We start from the raw sequence: 12,870 nt of genomic DNA on the forward strand, positions 1-12,870 counted from the left end.
TAATCAGAACAAAGAAGACCCTCAAATAATACAAGTGTTTGCATGGCTATCCTCTTGGCAGCCATTGACCAAGAGGATCTTATTTCCATGCTGATACAATTTGTTTTTGAAAGAGAGAGAGAGAATTTTAATATTTATTTATTTATTTATTTTTTAGTTTTCAGTGGACACAACATCTTTGTTTGTATGTGGTGCTGAGGATCTAACCCTGGCCACACGCATGCCAGGCAAGTGCGATACTGCTTGAGACACATCCCAGGCCCCCTCGATGATACAACTTTGTCATTCGAATGCAATCCCATATTTAGAGCTATTACTTTGAACTGAGGACTTTATCAGGTTTGTAGAGATGAAGAGGCATTCTGCTTACATTTGAAAATTGTAACATGGTGGTGTGACTGTAGAGATGCTATGGGGTCCAGCAGTGTGTGTGTCCATCCAGCTGTGAGTCTTTCCTGGAGGGCAGAGGAGAGAGAGTTCTGAAGCCTCAAGAGGATGTTGGATTGACTTGGGTTCTGCAGGGAGAAAGAATGCCTCAGGATGAACCCACACATTTTGCTGATGATCCTACTGTAGGAAGGCTTGATGAGGATGGTGATACTCATGGTAAAAGTTTTTCTCTCAGATTCTCACCAAAACCTGCTTCTTCATGAGGATGAATGGGAACAGTGAAGCTCCCAGCTTTCCTCACCTGAGCACCATGTTTTTTTTGTGAAATAAGTGTTGGGATCATAGCCAACACTGCTCTGCTTCTCTCCCACATCCCCACATTTCCTCTCAAGCACAGGCCCAAGCCCACTGACCTGACCATTGGTCACTTAGCTCTTGTCCACCTAGTGATGCTGCTGACCATGGGGTTCATAACTGCAGACACTTTGGGTTCTCGAGGTTTAAGGGATGACATAATATGTAAGTCAGTGATTTACTTGTACAGGGCTGATGAGGGGCCTGTCCATTTGTACCACCTGCCTGCTGAGTGTCCTCCAGGCTGTCACCCTCAGCCCCAGAAGCTGCTGCTTGACAAAGTTCAAGTGTAACTCCTCACCTCAGAGCCTCTGCTGCTTTTCCTTCTTGTGGGTCTTTAATATGCTCATCAGTGGTCGCTCCTTGATCTCTATTGTTGCCACTCCCAATGTCACCACACACAGTCTCATGTTTGTTACTAAGTCCTGCTCTCTTTTGTCTACAAATTACTTGTTCAGGTATATGTATTTCTCCCTTGTGACCTTCCAGGATGTCTTCCTTATAGGACCATGGCCCTCTCCAGTGGTTTCATGGTGACCCTCTTGTGCAGGCATAAGAGGCCGTGCCAGCACCTTCACAATACCAGCCTGTCTCCAAAAGCATCTCTAGAACAGAGGGCCTCCAGGACCATCCTACTGCTCATGGGTCTCTTTGTGGTTATGTACTTTTGGGACTTTGCTGTCTCCCCCTCTTCTGCAATGTCATGGAATAGTGATCCAGTTCGTTATTGTGTCCAGATGCTGGTGGGCAACGGCTATGCCACACTGAGTCCTTTGGTGCTAATCAGCACCAAGAAACAAATGATGAGGTTCTTAACATCCCTGTGGGGTAAGGATGCCAAATGCTTAGTTATTCAGTAGTGGATTTTTTCTTATAATATAAGTAAGTATTTTCACTTTCTGTTAAGTCACTGTAATTTATGAAGCTCTCATATGTCTTTTATGCATGTATTTTTATATAAGTAGCTGACAAGTGGATCATAGGTTTAAAACACTAACTCTGAAAAAAATGCAATCTTCTAATTCCAATCATACCCATAAGAACTGATGTTCTCACCCAGTAGCAGACTGTAAAGAATAAGCACACCTCTGTATTTGCTTGGATGACCCTCTTGAAAAAATAGGAAGACATTAAAACACCTTGTCCCCAAAAAGGGACATCCCCAAGTCAAGGGAATGATGAAAATGAACCTGTTGTGAAATATCTAGATCAATGTATTTTGAAAGACACTGGCTGGCTCCCATGCCTACTGGAAGGCAGAGAAAACTGGTGTTACTTGCAGAAACCACTTTCTTGTACATATGACCAGAATTACTGGTCCAAGAATTACTGGTCATAGTGGAACAGGCCAACTGATCCCAGCATAAGTAGCAGATACAAGCTTAATTCTTCTTGAGTGGGTTCTTAATGCTCCTATTATCATCAGAAGATATGAAACTCTTTCTTCTTTACTCTTCCAAAGTGAATTATCCAGAAGCCTCCAATCTCAGATTAGGATAGCACTATTGATCCCTCTTGTTCTGAGGCTTCATCTTCTTAGACTGCACAGCTACTAGTTCCTCCAGCTCTCCAGCATGTGGACTACTTATTTTCTGGTTGCATGAGCCAACCTAATAATCCCCCCTTTTATAATTATACTTTCTTTTGATTCTGTTCCTCTAGAGAACACTGATTAATGCACTGACCTATAAAAGACTTATTTTTTTCTAGTGTGGAGGGTAGATTCTGCTCATGAGGTGCCTATCTGTAGACTTGCAGGTGAAGTGCCCTGACAAGGGAGGCACTGCTTATCCAGCCCTTCACCCTTGAACATCCCCAAGAGCATATTTCAATAGACACATGTCTTACATTTTCTTTAGTTTCTCAGCAACCTTTCCCACTACCCTAGCATAACTTGGATGTGGACCTGTCCTGGGGACACCTCAAGAGGCCAAGAAAAGCAGGGAAAATGCACTGGAAGGATTTACCAAAAATATTTGGAGGATTATTGTGATTGTGCTTTTACATGTGTTTTATATATTTTCTAATTTGTATGTCATAATAGGCACAGTTAATTTGAGTTATACCTCAAAAAACCTATTCAAAACAAATTGAAATGGAGAGATCCTAATACCTTGACAAATAACTTGGTGACTATAATAACTAATTAAATACTTATACAATCTGTCTATATGTGTTCATAGAATGTAAATAACATTATAATAATTGATGTTCAAACTGTGGCAATGTATAAAGTTTGAAAGAAACTTAAAAGTTTCATAAAGTAAAATTATGACTATTTTTGTACTCTAGTATAATTTAATAATAATAGTAGCAGACAATGACATAGGTTAAGAAATTTAATTTTCTAAATTCTTGCAACATCTATAAGCTGCTGTAAAAAGCTATAGATCATATAGGTGCTTAATCAATGAGCCACATCCCAAAACCTTTTAAAAATTATTTTCTTTATAGGGAGAAGATCTCACTGAATTCCTTAGGGCCTCACTAATTTGTTGAGGCTGCCTTTCAACTTGTGATCCTCATGCCTGAGCCTGATGTGTTACCGGAATTACAGGTAGATCATATTAAATAAAAAGTTAAGCTGTCCAGGTATAGGGATGCATACCTGAAATCCACATGACTCAGGAACCTGAGGCAGGAGGATTGTGTGTTCAAAGCCAGCCTGAGCAAAAGCAAGGTGCTAAGCAACTTACCAAGACCTTATCTCTAAATAAAAAATTACAATGTCTGGGTATGTGGCTCAGTGGTTGAGTGCCCTGTGTTCAATTCCGAATATGCCCCCAAATCAATTTTTTAACTATTTTATATATGCTTTGGATACCAGAATATTTTAGTTCCAATCATTGCTATACCTTTTTCATAGCATGCTATATCTTTTTAACAGATTACAGTGCTGAATATTGATATTTCCATCTAAAAATAATAAAATAACATTTGAATTCTTATTTTTATAGCAGAATATTAATAGTAACATAGGATGCACACAGACAAAAATCAAAATTTCTCAAAAATGCTTTTTTAACAATCTATTATCTATGTCACATGTGTCTGAGAATCTTGTTTCCTAACATGAATGATGTGAATATTTTTTTTCTGCATATTGTAGGGCAGGATAGTTAGTATGAAGGACTCCTGTTCTAACTTCTGGATAAATTAAGATAACCATTAATTTTAATATTTAGAAATATTTACTAGAATAGATATAATCTGAAAGTCCAAATATAAAGAATTATTTAAAACTAGATTATAAAGCAAATGGAATGTTGTGTTCCCTTGTGATAGCCCAGATACCAGGTATTCGCCTTTTGGTTGGGACAGATATCTGGTGGAGTGGGACAGTTCACATAAATTTCAACAGCTGATTAGATAAACATTACATGGGCCATGGAAATGGCAGGCAACTTTAAGAGGGATATTAAAGACAAGAATAGGATGAGTGACAAGTAAGAGAGGATATAGCTTGGATACAGTGTCAATAAAAGTTTTCCTTCAAGCTCACTGGGATTTCAAGTTTAACTTACATGTGACTCAAATATCTGATGTTATTGATTCAAAGCAGGAAAAAAGGAAATGAAAATTTACTCTCAAGAATTACCTGGATTTTAATTAGCTATATACGGGTGGAGAATTTTACATTATAGAACACTCAAAGCCTATGTTTTGTAGATGTTGATGAGAAAAAAACATGATCAATACCATTTCAAATATTTTATAACTACATGTGTAATAAACATAGATATTAAGTATTTAGACATCAAATATTTAGGCTTTTTTAAGAACTCTCTGGTGTCAAAATCTGAGAGAGTTATCCTGAGTGGGTTTATTTCCCATTTATTTCGTGTTATGAACCTTTATCTTTCCCATGAACTGGCCTGACAGTGATAATAGAAACCATATCCTTCTGACCAGACAAAACATGTAATAGGACCTTTGACACCAGAAACTATAGAAGAGAATCCAGAGGAAAGTGAATTCTTGTCTGAGTGGGTGGTTATCCCAGCACAAGTCTCTGTCTGACTCTTGGCACATCTAGACCTGACTTAAGCCAACCTAGATGATCAACACAGACACAAATAGAAGATGAGAGAGAAATTACAAACTAACCTGGCATAATGGAGTGCCTTTTAAGACAACAAATAATGGTTCTCTCGATTTCCTTCACTATACATAACAAATGACATACCATGTCTTCCTTAACTATCTGAAAGTCCAAATATAAAGAGTTATTTAACAACTGTCTGTCTGTGTACATAAGATATTTGGGAATTTTGGCTCTTGTTAATCTGTCTTAAACAGGGAGTTCTAATATCTCATAGGGATTCTGATTTTAGTTCATTTGTACATCTGCTGAGAAGGTGGATTGCAGGAACACATTAATTCTACTTTTAATTTTATTTTTTAGTACCAAGGATTGAAACCAGAGGCACTTAACCACTGAGCCACATTACTAGCCCCTTTCAGTTTTTATTTTGAGATGGCATCTCATTAAGTTGCTTAGGGTCTCTCTAAGTTTCTGAGGCTGGCCTCCAACTTGCAATCATTCTGCCTCATTCTCCTGAGCTGCTGGGATTACAAGTGTGTACCACCATGCCTGGCCCACTTTATTTTTTAATGCCAGTTTCATACTGATTTTCCTACATGCTGTACCAATTTATATCCCTGCCAATAATATAAAAAGATCACAATTTATCTACCATTTCCTCAACAGTCATCATCTTTAGTTTTATTTGTTTGTTTGTTTGTTTGTTTTCTGGTCATAGTTAGCATAACAAGTATGAAATGATGTCACATTATGGAATTTCTTTATTGGTTAATTGACAAATTACAATTGTATTTATTGGTAGAAGATAAGATTAAAATTTGTGAAGATAATATATAATGATTAATTAAGGGTTATGATATATTACTTTTAGTTTTGTTTGGTAGCATTTTATTACTATTGGGCCATTTATATGCCTTCGTTGTGATAAATGTCTAATCAGGTTCCTTGCCCACTTTTTTATGGAAAAAAACCCTAATTTATTCATGAGTTTATTCCTTCAATACTTATTTCTGAGATCCCCAGTCAGGGGAAAGCAAACAAAAATATGAAAAAAATGTAGACAAGGAACAAATTCTTATTTAAGGCACAAAAGTAAACACTAAGATAAAAAAGGAGTGGATTACAAGAACACCGTTCTCAACACTGGGTCTATAGATAAACCATGAGATTTTCTCTTGAGAAGAAGAGCATAGCCAAAGCTAGTGGTGTGTGTGTGTGTGTGTGTGTGTGTGTGTGTGTGTGTGTGTGTGTGTGATACTTAACCATTGAATTACATTCCCAACCAAGTACTTTTCATTTTGAGACAGAGTCTCAAAAAGTTGCTCAGTGTAGCTTCTAACTTGGAATCCTTCTGTCTCAGCCTCCAGAAGTGATGGATTTACAGGTGTGCACTACCACATGTGGCTGAATCCACCACCTTAGGGTGGTGATTTGGCTCTGTCTGTGATCTCTTCAGCTGTCCCTGACATACAAGGTAGGCTTTTGAGAATTTGAGAATCAACAGGAAAATAATTAGTATTTAAAAAGCACTTAGCTTTTTTTTTTTAGCATTTTACACATATGAATGCATTTAATCTAGATGATAACAATAAATTTATAACAATAAGTAATACTTAGGTTAATTACCCTGGTTACATCTTAACAAAGAGAAAACTGTAAATAGGGAAATGAAGTACTTTTCTCAAGATCACATGCCTAATGATTGCCATGGATCATCTGCTATCTGTCTTTGCCCATTTTCAAATAAGTTATTAGGTTACTGCCATTAAGTTCTAGGAACTTCCTATGTATTCTGAATGTATTATTATTGTTATTTTTACTAATAGTAATAAACTAGCATTGTATTACTATTTGGGCAATTTATATGTCTTCTTTGTGATTAATGATATATATCATTATTATTTGCAGTACCAGGATTTAACCCAGGATTACTCTACCAGTGAGCCAAATCCCCAGTCTTTTTTTTTAAAAAAAAAAAAAACTAGTTGTTTTTTAGTTGTATTTGTACACAATATGTTTATTTTACTTTTATATGGTAATGAGGATTGAACCCAGCACCCTGCACATGCTAGGTGAGCACTGTACTACTGAGCCAGAACCCCAGTCCTCCCCCAAGTCTTTTTTAATCCTTATTTTGAGACAGAGTCTTGCTAAGTTGCTTAGGCTGGTCTTGAACCTCCTGCCACAGACTCTGAAGTAACTGGGATTACAAGTACACCACCATAGATCTTTTATTTCTTTTTAAAACTTTTTCTTAGATTAAAAAAATTTGGATTGAGTTGAGGGTTAATCAGTGATAGAGGGATTGGCTAGCATGTGCATAACTCTTGTTTTGAGCCCCAGTACTAAATAAACAAATATATGAATGTAATATAAATATAAAATAAATTTTAGATTGACAGATAATATGGACAACTATTTATGGTGTGCAGTATAATATTTTGATACATGGATATATTTTGTAATTAAAAAATCAGAGTAATTAGTATATCTAACACATTGGGGGTGAAAGGATAAAGAGAGATTGGTAAATATATCTACTATATTTTCTTCTAGAAGTGTTATAGATTCAGGTGCCACATTTCAATTTTTAATCTTTTCTGAATTTGTTGCTTAAGATGATGTTAGATAAAATTTTAATTTCTTCTGTATGTGGATATAACTTTTCCCCAGCACTGTCTGTTGAGTAGACTAAAAGAAGTGTAAAAGGCTAACTTTCCTATTATACATTCTTGGCATCTTGTGAAAGAGTGGTTGTGTATGTATGAGCACATTTCTGCATTTTTCCTTCTGTTTCATTAGTCTGAACGTTTATTCTTATTCCAGAATCACAATGTTTTATTTACTATATGCATTGAATACATGTTACAGCCAGGAAGTGTAATGCCTTCTGCTTTGTTCTATAAAAGCCTTCATGGACTGATCACTTTTTAGAAGACCCAGCTCCTAATAATATTAAATATGGAGAGGACACATTCAAATACTAGTCGGGTGATTTTAGCTTTATATAGATATTAGGATTGTTTTTCTATTTCTGTAAATTATTCTACTGGAATTTTGATGGGAATTTTATTGAATCTGTAGACTGCTGTGAGTAGTGTGGATATTTTAACCTATTGTTTCTATCAATCCATAAACATGGGATGTTTTCCCAATTATTTGTAACTGCTTAAATTTCTCTAAACATAATATAATATAGTTTTCAGTGTTAAAGTCTTCCACTTCCTTTGTTAAGTTTATTTGTATGCATTTGATTATTTTTTATGCTTAATTTTTTTTTTCACATTTGAAACATTTAGTACTTGGAATTGAACACTGGGATGCTTTACCACTGAGAAACATCTGGAGTCTCTTTCTTAATTTATATTTTTATTATGGAAAGTACATATGACATATGAGCAATATTCTTTAAAAAAATATTTATTTTTTAGCTTTAGGCAGATACAATATCTTTACTTTAGTTTTATGTGGTGCTGAGGATTTAACCAAGTGCCTCACACATGCGAGGTGAGTGTGCTACTCTCTTGAGCCACATCCCCAGCCCATACATATGAGTAATACTTTTAACAATTAGTTCATTCATTTTATTATGGAATTGCAACCATCAGCCATTCCCAGTGCCTTTGTTTCTTTCAAACTCTAACTCTATCTAATAAAACAAATTCACCATTGTCTTACTTTCTGAGTCCTTGAAACCTGCCAGTCTATCTTCTAACACTATAAATGAGAAGAATCTAACTCTACCTTCTCAGAGTAGATTATGACAATATTTTTTCTTTTGCAACACATTTTACTTGATACAGGTTCTTGAAGTTTCTTCTGTAGTGAATGGTGTGCCACGATTTTTTATTTGCTATTGAAAGCCAAGAAATTCCAGGCCAGATTTTGATTCTAGATTCATCTACTTATGCATATTGTGTTGTTTTTAACATTAGCTATTGTAAATGATGCTACTATGAGCATAGATATACAAATCATATTTTCATTTTTTTCTGCCGTACACAGAGAAGTACAGTTAATGGATTATATGTTAATTTATGGTGATAAATATTACCATATTTTATTAGGCAAAATACGAATCACTGAGACTATTAACTTATAAAAGTATTGTACAATTTTATGTATATACCAGAATGGGTAACCCAAGCTATGAATTTGAGAACAATCTCTCAGGTGTCCCTTGCTGAAATCAAGCAGAAATGTAGCAATTTTGTGTCATCTTATAGGTAAATGACTAAATTATCTATTACATATTTTCCATGTATGTGTATCAAAGTAAATCAATTTATCTTATAAAACTATAAAACCTTGTATTAATTTCTTTAACCTAGAATGCACATACAATTTTTCATAATTATAAAACTGTTCAAAGTCTCATTAACACAACCAGTCCATCACTCAAAGTTAAACACTTAGTATACTCCTCTATAATGATTTTAAAGAGTTCATAAGTTGTTTCTCAGTACTGATTACCAACAAAGGACTGATTGGGGCATAGCCACATGGCCACAATGTCTTGGATACCATGACCTATTGGGTCATTGTTTTGTAGAATTCGTGAGGAGGAGACCATGCAGTTCAAACAGTACATGAACACAAAGAAACCCATGAGCAGCAGAATGGTCTGGGTGGCTCTTTGTTCAGGGGATGCAGCTGAAGACAGGTTATTAAACTGAAGGTGCTGGTTCTGCCTTTTATGCCTGCACAAGAGGGTCACCATGTATCCACATGAGAAGCCCTATAAATGACATGTCACTGAATATGCCCAATGTAAAAATAAATAAATAAATAAATGCCTGAGCAAGCAACTCATGAGTAAAATTGTGCAGGATTGAGTAATAAATATAAGATCATGCATGTTTACTGTGGAGTTGTCAACAATAGAGATTGAGAAGTGAACTCTCAAGGACATGTAGAAAACCCACAGGAAAACCAGGGAACATAGACTCTGATGTGGGGACTTATGTTGGAAATTTGCAAAGCATGAACTTCTGGGGCTGAGGGTAATGGCTTGGAGGAGACTCAGCAATTGGCCGCAGATGCATGGGTTTATGTTTGGGTTATGTCCCATTTCCATTGATGTATGTGTGTGTCCTTCTGCAAGTATCATATTGTTTTGATTACTATAACTTTATAGTAAGTTTGAAGATCAGGAAGTATGATTTCTCTAACTTTCTTTCAAAAACATTTATTTGTGGTATTTGTGGCCCTTTGCCATTTGGTTTGAATTTGATATTCAGCTTTGTCATTTCTGAAAAAAAAAAGTGCAATTGGGATTTTGATAGAGATAACATTGGATCTGTAGAACAGCAGAGGTAAAAGAGGGAATACCTTTCCTGTTCTGGATATGAGAGCAAACAGTTTTAGTATTTCCCTATTTAGAACAATGTTAGCTGTGTTTTTTTCATAAATCTGCTTTATGTTTTTGAGAAGATTCCCTTCTTTACCTAGTTTTTGTAATTCTTAAGAAAAAAATAACAAGTCTTTAAGTTTTTCAAATGCCTTTTTCATATCAACTGAAATTATCATTGAGATTTTTATTTTCTGTGTTAATATGATGTATTACATTTACTGATTTTTTAATATTGTACCACTCTTGAATTCATAAGACAAATTTTTTGGCACATTTTTTGTCCCTCAAAGTCAATTGTTTATATTAGTCTTGGTTTTGAATACTCTATGGGTTTTGACCTAATATGTAATGATGTTACCAATGTCTTTGGTATCAGAAAAATATAGACTGATGGAATAAATCAGGAAATATGCCCTACTCTTTTAAGCTTTGGAAAAGATTGATAAGGATTTGTATTAATTTCTCAAAAGTTTAATAGGTTTCACTAGTAAACCCCCAAAATAATGAACTCTCTTGGGAATTTTTTAAAAATTTATTTGATCTCTTCAGTTCTTATATATTCAAATTTTTCATATTTTTTTATATTTTAGAAATTGATGAGGATTAAACCCAGAGGTACTTCATCACTGAGCTACATCCACATGAAATTAAACAAGAAACATCAAAGTGATAACCTATCCTTCTTTATCTTCACCCTCCTGAGAGGCTGAAATTACAAATGTGCACTCCATTTTATGACTCATTTTTTTTTCATATCTTCTAAAAGTCAGCCTTGCCCTTTATCTCAGACACAAAGCTCCAGGGAATACAAAAACTCTCTTGTTAGACAGCCACAATGTTTTACAAAGGTCCACTATGCCTGAAGCTGTCCACGTAACAGTAACTTTAAACAATAGTCTTTCTTTAGAGCTACACAAAACTTCTGACATAACACATTGCAACTATAGTATATATCTGAGGAATAGGCTGCATGGTGTTGCTACTCTTTAACCTGCCTAATGACATAGGAAGAATAACATACTACAGATGTCAATGCCCTAATTAAATCTATTGATATAAACAAAGATGGCAGATTGGACAAGGATCAGTTCTGCCATTCTGCCTCTGCACCTTGATTCATCTCCTTTTGATTTTTTCCCAGTTAACTAATTGGTTGCATGCAATATTTCTCAGTCTTCCGTCATTGATTACCCTTTTATTTCTGTAAACCTGGTGGTAACATCTTAATTTTTATTTCTGATTTCAGTTGATTTGCATCTCTCTTTTTGTTCCAGTGTGTTTAGGTAAAATTTCATCAAGTTTTCTTCTATTTTGCTGACATTTTCTTAGAGGAAAGAGAACTCAGCCCTGACTGGTTCTAATCACAGGAATCAGAAATATTTTCTGGCTTGTGTTCTTCCATGGTATGGAAACTTAACTGGATTCTGGTTTTCTCATGAAAGAATCTTAGTCTATAAATTATAATGTCATTATATTTGTGGGGTATGGATCTACACTTTTTCTTCTTTCTACTGATACCATTCACTAGTTCTGTTTTGTAACAGGAACCAAGACCTGGGCACTATGTGTCACTACTCTGGACCACCTTTACAAGAACTGGGTGTCATGTCTGTATATATACTCATTGTAATATTTACACAGTTGCGTCTTTGTTTCTGGATTTATTCACATGTATCATCATCATGCTACACAAGTTCATGTTGATGAGTCTGACCATGATGCAGTGCAGCAGGTCTCAGTCTAGACTTAACAGTACACAGCCCTGTGTCCACTAACCACCATATACATATTTGTATTATTCTTAGAGCTATTTATGAATTCTTATCAATGCTTCTGTAACAAGCTTGCTTACCTATTAGAGCACAGTGTTGGTGTACATGACCTCAGATGTAATCTATGGTCTCATAGTTTCCAGCTCAAACAGCACTTTTCAGAGTTCCTCAGCTCACTTCCATTTTAGTTATTCTTTTTCTTTTCCCACATTAGAGTTCAGGTTTTTTGTAAAATGAATTCCATTATTTTGAAAAATGACAGGCATCCATTTATGTGTTATTCCAGCGTAGTGTAAAAAAGTTCTTTCATCTTGAAAGTGGCCTCGGTCTTTTGTTGTTGTTGTTGCTGATTGTTCTTATTATCTCTGGGTTTTTTTGGTTTTTTTTTTTTTTTTAACACAAGAGTCTTGGCTGTGATGCCCAGCCTTGTTTCACTCTTGTGGGCTTATGTTGTCCTGCCTCAGCCTCCCGAGAACCTGGCTGCAGGCACAGGATGCCAGGCCACATCCAATTTTCATTAAAGGGCTACACTTTTGTCCAACCCTGAAAATCAGTAGCCGCAAGTCTATTATATATTGTCTCCTTCTCAGGAGTGTCATATAAATGGCATAAAAGAAGTACCCTTTGCATCCTGGCTTATTTTACTCAGTAAACTGCATTTAAGTTTCATTTTTATTGTTGAGCTAATCAATAGGCTACTGTTGTTTGTTGAATAAATATTTCTTGGAAAATATATTTGCTTTTCCACTAATTTGCAAAAGAATGTCTGTATTCATTCCAATTTACAATGTTAATGAATAAAGCTGCCGTCAATAGTAACATAAACAGTAGTGGTCTGCCTGAGGCTTGAATAGAGACCTTGCTGGTCTGCCACTAAGCCTTTTTTTAAATGGATATGTTTTAAATGGACATGGGCGGCTGCAGCTGCTGCCAGGAGACAACTCCTGGGATTTAAG

At 35.5% G+C, this 12,870-nt stretch overlaps 1 pseudogene; it reads left to right on the top strand.

The window, feature by feature from the left end:
- Positions 1 to 530: 530 nt before the first annotated feature.
- Positions 531 to 1,604, top strand: LOC144368661 (vomeronasal type-1 receptor 90-like; annotated as a pseudogene).
- Positions 1,605 to 12,870: the final 11,266 nt, after the last annotated feature.

Source organism: Ictidomys tridecemlineatus, chromosome 11 (genome assembly GCF_052094955.1).
Source record: "Ictidomys tridecemlineatus isolate mIctTri1 chromosome 11, mIctTri1.hap1, whole genome shotgun sequence".
Classification (NCBI taxonomy): domain Eukaryota; kingdom Metazoa; phylum Chordata; class Mammalia; order Rodentia; family Sciuridae; genus Ictidomys; species Ictidomys tridecemlineatus.